General features: G+C 41.3%; 1 long non-coding RNA gene across 1 annotated transcript in view; it reads right to left on the bottom strand.

Moving 5' to 3' along the window:
• Nucleotides 1–706: 706 nt before the first annotated feature.
• LOC106147954 overlaps nucleotides 707–9,084 on the bottom strand; it is a 9,905-nt gene continuing 1,527 nt past the window's right edge. Inside the window, exons 2-3 of the long non-coding RNA XR_001232998.1 lie at nucleotides 3,990–4,085; nucleotides 707–836 (exon numbers count right to left, since the gene is read on the bottom strand). This is a non-coding gene — a long non-coding RNA (uncharacterized LOC106147954). The remainder of the gene's footprint in view (nucleotides 837–3,989; nucleotides 4,086–9,084) is intronic.

Raw genomic sequence — 9,084 nt, 5'->3', positions numbered from 1 at the left:
CATGGATTTGATAGAGGAGGAGGAGATTTAGACCACTGAGGAAAAACTATGAACAAGAAAATGCCATTGGAGTAAAAGACACTGTTAGGTAGCAGTAGATTTTAGTTACTGATATTCCATTTAAAAAGTGTGCACAATTATAAGAGCTTTAGCCACTTGCTGCCTAAGACACTCACCTATTCACTTTGAACCATACTTTTAGGTTTTATTAAATGATAAAGAGTTTATGTTAGAATATTGAGTTAGCTTTTTCTGAGTTCATTTTCCTAAGAGTAAGCACTGACTTCAGATTTGTGCTGCAGAATGTTATGCTATTGAGAAAAGAAACTTCACTGCACCTAAAAGAAGGCAAGACTGTGATCTATGGAAGGTAATGATAGAGATATTTCAACTGAGATCTCACCTGGGGAAATGCATATGTTTGAAGACTAAACTTCCCAAGATGTACCTACATTCACAAGAGAACATCACTGATCTGGAAAGTTCAGAATTTTTTTAGAAACAATTTCCTTTCATCATAGGTACATGTAAAACTTTTCAGTGATGATGACTGAATATTCACTTGGAAAACAGTATCCTGTAAAGTTTTTTGCAGGTTTTGTTTTTCTAAAAATTGTGCTATAGGGGCTGGGGATTTAGCTCAGTGGCACAGTGCCTGCTTGGCAAGCGCAAGGTCGTAAGTTCGATTCCCAGTACCGGAAAAAAAAAAAAATTGTGCTACGTGTTGTCAAGCTCAATATCTTCACACCCATGTTCTTCTTGTTCAAGGATCAGTGAAGATGTTTTATCTTCCATGACAGAGTTGGCAGGTTTTCTAGAAGACTGAAGAAAGATGTCTGAAAAAAAATAGGGAGAATCTTGGTTTTGGTGGTGACAAATAGACAATACAGAGTTATCTTGTTACAAGAAAGGCTAGTGAAAGGGACTACTAAATATTTATGGGGATGCAAAGCTTGATGAAAGATGAGAGAGTGCTACTTCATACTGACTCTGCACTGTATAAAGCCTTGTCCTGATTATAATAATTTGAAAGGAGACAGGTCAATAAGGGCAAGGAGTGGGAGAGGCAGTCCCCATCTATCACACCAGAGTGGCCTGACTCCTTAAAGATTGGAAGCAGGAGATGGCTTCTCTCAAATTGTTTGGTACCTCAACAACAGAGAACTCTTGACCTCAAAGTACTCCTGAGACAATTTGAATCCTCTGTCAGAGGCCAAAGAGAATAACTCAACCTATAGTGTCCTGCTCACCACAGACCACATGCCCCTGTGAGAGCAGAGAGCCTGGTCCTAGGGCACAGTGCCAGGTGTCAGCTGAAAAAGTGACAAGAAAGCCTTTCTTCCTCCTAGTGATGAAACTATATGTCCCAGTAAATAAGGCCATTACACACTGTATATTACTAGTGTAATGTCAACTTCAAACATTTGGTTATACAGATCTGCAAAGCAAATTTTTAAATTTAATTTACTTCACTATCAAAAACCATGGGATTGGGCCTCTGACACAAAGCCTGCCTGGCAAGCACAAGGTCATGAGTTCAATTCCCAGTACCACAAAAAAAAAATTGAATTACCTTTCAGAATTTGAAGAAATCTTCATATTTATTTTTAGAATATATATTCATTTGAGGTATAAAAAGATGGGAACAAAGCCACAATGTCTCTGCAACTCATACAAATGCCGCATCCAATAGGGAATAAGCACAGACAGGGAGAACACAATACAGTTCTCTTCTCAAAAGAGTTGGAACAGCTGCAAAAGACTTGGGAAAGAGCTGCATCTAGGAATGCCAGGTTACATAGATTCCTGCAGTGAAGATCTAACATTTGATAGGTTTAACCCCATCTTTCCCATGACCAGGATGTAAGGTGACTACAGACATTGCTGTCCAGCCACCTGGGTGAGAATGCCTGGCACAATCTCCCTCTTCCAGGAAAGAGTACTTTTTACTTATCCCTTGGGAAGGAAGAAACTTCAGGCACAGGTAACTCTTCAACATCACTGTAACCATTTTCTGTGGCATCTACATTCCCTCCTGAAGTTTCTCAAAACAAACAAGGAATAAGAGGAAAGAGCAAAATATGAACTGGACTGTGACATCAGAAGGCTCTTCTAAATGTTGGTACTGTATTCCAAGGCTGCTCCCAAAGGCTTATGCATGATCTCAGTATTCTAGGAAGCCATGGTAATCCTCTAAATATTCCAGTAATTAGGGTTTTTAATATTTTAATACAGCCTCTCATGCCATAAAACAATTATTATGCAATGAGTTTCAGATGCTACTTTCAGGCATATTGTGCATATTTAAAACATAATATTTATATATCAGTGACTGAGGGAGATTGGTTTTGAACCAAGAGAATTCAGAATATTTGTGTACCCTCTGAGGTAATGTAAGGGCAAAAATCTCCCGGCATAAATTGGGCTGTATTCCACAAGAGACCGACTCTATTGAGCACAAAACAGAGTTTATTAATTTGAGGCTACCCACCCTTCATCCCCGATTTGCAAATCAGGGAAGTGAGCGGGTGGGCCTGCCTTCATTCCCACCTTATATACATTTTTGTTTCCATGGTAACAGACTGGGATGTTACATTTGCTGACCCCGGTGGCCATATGGTCTTTATCTCATCCTGTGGGACCCCAGGTCAGTTGCAGGTCGCATGTCTAACCATGATAAATGTTTCTCCCATTACGTTCCATTTGTCTCCTTTTTTACAACCTATGCATTTCTTTAGGGTTACAATGTTTACCTAGGGCCAAGAGATGGAACAGCCCAGGCAGGGTCACAGAGGGTTACGTAGGCCTGGGTGCCCCTTATTTCCAGGAGATATTCCCGGGCAGTTTAACTAGGGGATTAGCTCTTACACTGTCCTGGAAGGCTTCCCAAGGCACCTCTTAGACTTTTACTAAAACTATTTTATCTAAAATAACACACTATGATTTATTGTCCCCTACAGTAATGGAAGACAAAGAGCTCTTAGGGGAAGAGAAGCCTGGTTTCTATAACCCACAGATAGGCATTCCCACCTACCCACTCCCAGGAATCCTGGGTTTTAAACACCTCTAGTTCTCTGTTGCTATTAAGACCCCCACATTGACAGAGCCACACAGGACAAGCCTCATAGCAAGAACTGTTCATCTCTGCTACTTGGAGAAGATCCAGTGTGGATATTCTCCTCACTAAGGTCCTTTGTACAGAAAAGCTCCTAGTAATTTGATAAAAACAGGCATCACACACTATATGTTCCAGGGTTGCTCAAAGCCAAAAAACTTATCTCAATATTCACATAAATCACAATATGATTCATATATCACTCTGTATTAGGGACAAAACCATTCTTCTCAATGTTCTCTTTCACCATGTAATTTTTGAGCGTACCCATTTCAGATGTAACTTTATGAAAAGTAAATTTTGAATTATAATACATTTGATATATATATATGTGACCCCATAGAAGTAACTATGAATACAGGAAGAACTGTATGAATACAGGAAGAAGTAACTATGAATACAGGAAGAGCTTTATCTTTCCCTTTCTGAGGTCACAGAATGGACAGAATGGAACAAATTGTTATGAACTGGAGAGAAGAGACTCTTTCTACTTCAATCACAGGATATTCTCCTCATATGAAATTCCTCCTCCACACCCAACCACCCATAGAAAGACCTGCCTTTACTAGCTGGAACAAATTTGGGATTGCCAGTCCCATTGTCCCCAGTGGGACAATATGGCAGCTTAGTCACTAAGTCACCAGACGGGTTTCCTAGTAGGGAGAAAAACATTGTGGAGAAACACATAGCAAGAGGATCAGTATTATGTTTCAGAGGAAATCTTGAGGTTCCGGAATTATATGAAGGGTTTGGAGCGCCAATCTTACTTAGCAGGAGGCTGACCACTGGAGATTAGGTTTGTGGTAAGGTCTGTATCTGCTGAAGATACACAAACTCAAGGGCAACTCATAAAGAAAGGAGGACATTAGCATACCTGAGATATCCAACAGAAACCCCTTCTCTTGCTCTATGAGATAATCTATCTTCTGGTAGAAGGCCACATGGACAGCATCTTCAAAAATGGTTACACCTGCAGAGAGCAGAATGATTTCAGAGATTGCTCTTGGAGATATTTCCCTGAATATCACACAAAATCTTCTGTGTTCCCCAATGGTGACATTTGGAGAAACTCCTCTGGGCTTATAGGGTCCCTTTCTTTAGCTTTGTACTCTTTGGGGACAATGTTGTAGTCAGAGTTTCCAAAGGAATAAATTTAACATAAGACACATACAAAATTATTTTGTAACATTCACCCAAAAACTCAAATGCAAAAGAGTGCAAGAGATTTCCTCATACACTAGAGACCCAAAGAATACAACTTGTTGAGTCCAACTGAAGACCTAGAGCCCATGGCAATCTCTGGAGGCCTAGAACCCACGACAATGTCTCATGCAAGTCTATATCTAGGCTCTGCATTGGGAAGGCTCAAAGGTCATTGGTTGAAGCTAGAATGTCTGTGCCAGTAGGATGAAGGATCTGTGGTCGCAGGCTAAGGGATTTGCACTGAAACAAGGAAGCAATATTCAAGGTAGGACCAGAGCTTCTCTAAAGAGAACTGCAGCTATCCTCAGTGACAGTGAGGATCCAAGCTTCTCCAATGATGAGAACGGCTGATTTCATATCAGGAAAGCCACTGTGACAAACTACTCCAGGAGAATCAACAACACACCATCTTCCCCTCCAGTTCTTTTATACTGTTGGCAAAAATCCTCAAGTGGGCCTCCCACCCCCAGAACCACACTAATTCAGTTCTGAGTGTTATAACTGAGTGTTATAAGTTGACCATTAGTTAATCCACCACAGACAGAATTAGGTTTCTTAACCTTACATGGATCTTACACCCAGCCTTAAATTACACTCTTCACTTGGGGAAAAATCATATTTGAGAATTTTCACGTTTAACCCAGGACCAACAATTCAAGTCTTTTAAATCATAAAGTCTATGGGAGAGAAGTCAATTTCTAAATAATGAGAATGAAAGAATTAAATATAACAGGTACTTTGCAGTACCTGTTTGCTAAATGTCTCACTATATTTTTAACCCAGAAACAGTGGAATGTATTATACCTATATTGATTTTTAGGTTCCTGTGTGCTGTTTGGCTTTAGTTTAATAATCAAATTACCCAAAAAACAAGGTTTTCTGTCTACATACAAAGAAAATTGAAAATAATTGATTCTATAATCTAATATGACAATATATATTAATAGCTATATATTAATAGATAAATTTGTAATCCAACAGTATAATCATTCAGGGTCTATAATAGCAAATGTGGTGCTACAGGTACAAGGGTATCCAAGTATTGAAATTGCATCACAGGGAGTTTAAATAACCATCACTAAGATGTTCAAGTAATTAAATGTGTGTCTTGAACGACATAATAAATTACAACACATATTCAGTAGCTGAAAACATCAAGAGCTAAAATTAAGAACTCAAAGTTTCACTCTAACAACATAGTAGATCAACAGAAGATGGAAATAATAAAGTATAAGGACAAAGGAAAATACACCAATTAAGGAAAGAAAGGAAGAATAAAAGAAAACATAAATAGGGACATAAAAGCCATGGTAAGAAGAGCTCACATACCTATAACCTAAATCTTAGGTACATAAGACCATAACTGACAGTATGAAAGTAGAAATTAAGGGAACTAAACCTCAGACAGCTTCTGGAATGCCAGTGAGCCACCCTGAGCCCTCATCCATGAGCTTGGGAGCCAGGCAGAACCCCAGACAGCTTCAGGAGCCTGGGGGCCACTCCCTGCCCCTCCTCCCCCAACCCCATTGGAGCTGAGCTGAACCTTGGACAGCTTCAGAAATGCCAATGTGCCTCCTCCACCCCTCCCCTACAAGTGTGGGAGCCAGTCAGAGCCCTAGACAGCTTCAGAGGCTGGGGGGCCACTCCCTGCCCCCACCCTACATGCTCAGGGGAGCTAAGATGGACATCAGAAAGCTTCAGTGGCCTCAATGACTGCATGCTCACCCCCATACACACTGGCATGGGAACCAGGATGGGTCCCAGGCAGTGTCTGGAACCTCAGTGACCATGACCCAACCACTATACACCCCTGTGGAAACAGGGCTAAAACCCAGACAGCTTTAGGAACCCCTGATTGGGAGCCAGGCTGAGCCCCGGTCAGCTGTGGAAGCATTGGAGATTGAACCCCATCTGCACACACCATCAAAGGAGCCACACAGCACTAGGGACATTTGGGTCCTTGTCCCACCAATTCGACATCATCTTGGGAGTGAGGCTGAGTTCCAGGAAACCTCTGGATCTCCAAAAATGACAAAATGAAGGAGCAAAATGCAATCACAGACCTCTAACTCACCCAGAATAATCCCAGGAGATATTGATACAGAAGAGATTGGAAGTCATACACCTAAATTTCTGAAATGATAGCAGCTGAAGTAAAGGAACAACTCCATCAGGCCATAGAAGACATCAGATCAGAAATAATCTCTGAGATTAAAAAAAGAAATAACAATAATGAAAGAATTTCTTCACACATCTAAAGAAGATACAGGCACCCATAGTGTGTCTGCTGGAACTGGGCTGAACCCTGGACATTTTCAGGAAGCCCAGTGAATCACGGCAGCACTTCCTTGACCAGCGTGCAAGGCAGGCAGAACTCTGGGCACCCTCTGGGGTCTTGGTGGCTACTTGCCACACTCATAGTGTGTCTACCAGGGCTGGGCTGAACCCCAGACATCTTCAGGAAGACCAGGTAGTCAAGGCAGTGCCTCCCAGACCAGCATGCAAGGCAGACGAAAGCTTGGGCACCCTCTGGGGCCTTGATGGCTACCCACCACACCCATAGTGTGTCAGCTGGGGCTGGGCCAAGTGTCAGATGCCTTTAGGAACCCCGGTGAGCCACTCTGGTGCCTCCCCCACTAGGGTGTGAGACACAGGGAGCACTGAACAACTTCTAGGTCCTTACTGGTTACTGCCAGAACAACTCATACCCACCCCCTGGGAGCTCAGGTGAAACCTGGACAGAGTCAGCAGCCTTGGGGAGTCCACCCTCACCCCTCCCCTGCTAGTATGGCAAGCAGGCTATCCTGGGCAATAGCTGAAGCCTGGGTGAACATGACCTGCATCCCCCTATTGTTGTAAAAGCTGGGCAGAAACCCCGACAGTCTCAGGAACACCAGCAAGCCTCCCCCACCTTTCCCATACACATGCCTGGGAGCCATTCACATGCCTGGGAGCCAAATGAATGTAAGAAAGTTCAGGAGCATCTGGGACTCCACCTTGCCACCACTCATCAGCACAGGAGCTTCACTGAGTGCTGGGGATCTTCAGACTCTCACCCTGCCATTCACACACAATCAGGAGAGTGACACTGCTCTCCAAGGAGCCTCTGGATCTTCAAAAATGACAAAATGAAGGAGTAAAATGCAATCCCAGACCTCCACACCACCCAAAACAAGTCCAGGAAACATCAACACAGAAGAGCCTAGAAGTCATACACCTGAAATTTCTGAAATGATAGCAGCTGAAGTAAAAAAACAACTCCATCCAGCCATAGAAGACATCAGATCAAAAATAATGTCTCAGGTGAGAAAAGAAATGACAACAATAATGAAAGAAATATTCAGCATATCCAAAGATGACACTGACAAGACAATAGAAGAGCATAGACAACTCATGGAAACCTTCAGTGAACAATATGGAAAAGAACTAGAAGGTATGAAAGAGATGCAAACAAATATCCAGGAAATTAAAAATTCCACTGAAAGCTTGCAAAACCACCTGAATGAAGCTGAAGATAGACTTTCAGACTTTGAAGACAGCATTGCCACTAATGAACATGCAAGAAGGGATCTCTTAAAAACAACAAGGAATGAGGAAATAACAATTCAACAACTGTAAGACAAAGCAAAGAAAAAAACAATGTCAGACTAATAGGTATTAATGAAATAGCAGATGTTAACACAAATGACATCAAAAGACTATTTGGAGAAATAATAGCAGAACACTTCCCAGGCATGGTAAAAGAATTGGACATCCAGATAAGGGAAGCATATACAAATCCAGTTAATCATAACCAAAATAAATCTACACCCAGACATATAGTGATCAAGATCCCAGAAACTCACCAAAAGCTCATAAAATTGAAAGCTGTTAGAGAAAAGAAACAGATCACCTATAAAGGAAGCCCATCAGAATCATGGCAGACTTCTCAACACAAACCAAAATGGCAAGAAGAGCTTGGAGTGAAGTATTTCAGTTACTGAAAGAAAACAACTTCCAACCCAGATTGATGTATCCTGCAAAACTATCCTTCAAAATTAATGGAGAAATAAAATATTTTCATGAAAAGAACAACTGAAGAGGGGCTGGGGTTTTAGCTCAGTGGCACAGCACCTGCCTGGCAAGCGCAAGGTTGTGAGTTCAATTCCCGGTACTGGGAAAAAAAAAAAAAGAAAAGAACAACTGAAGAACTTCATGAGCACCAAACCAACCCTTCAAAGAGTACCAAGAGATATTCTAGAAAGAGATAAAAAAGACCACAACTTCAAGAACAACAACAGAAAGGAAACATCAAGCAGAGCAATTAAACAGAGGGAACAAATAGGAATCAACAGCAGGAAAATTACATGACAAAGATAAGCTAATATATATCAGTTATAACCATCAATGTAAATGGTCTCAATGCACCCACCAAAAGAAGCAGACTAGCAGAGTGGATTAGGGAACAAAACCCAACCATATGCTGTGTACAAGAACACATTTAACTCAAAAGGAAATTCACAGACTGAAAATTAAAGGGTGGGAAACAATACTCCTTGCAACAGGTACCCAGAAAAAAGTGGGGGTAGCTATTCTGTTTGCAGACAACGTGAACTTCAAACCAAGAACAATCAAAAGAGATAAAGAAGGTCACTACATATCTGTTTTCATGAGAAGCCACTTTGAAGATATCAATATGTAATACAACCATTGTTAATTCCCTACCACTTTGTTTGTAACTCTGTATTGTCTGTATTGTGCTTGTGATATGTTGTAAAATGTTGTAT

This window comes from Chinchilla lanigera, unplaced genomic scaffold, assembly GCF_000276665.1.
Source record: "Chinchilla lanigera isolate Chin_1 unplaced genomic scaffold, ChiLan1.0 scaffold00012, whole genome shotgun sequence".
Taxonomy (NCBI): Eukaryota; Metazoa; Chordata; class Mammalia; order Rodentia; family Chinchillidae; genus Chinchilla; species Chinchilla lanigera.
Note: the sequence above shows the minus strand (reverse complement) of the source record. Positions and strands in the feature narration are given on the sequence as shown.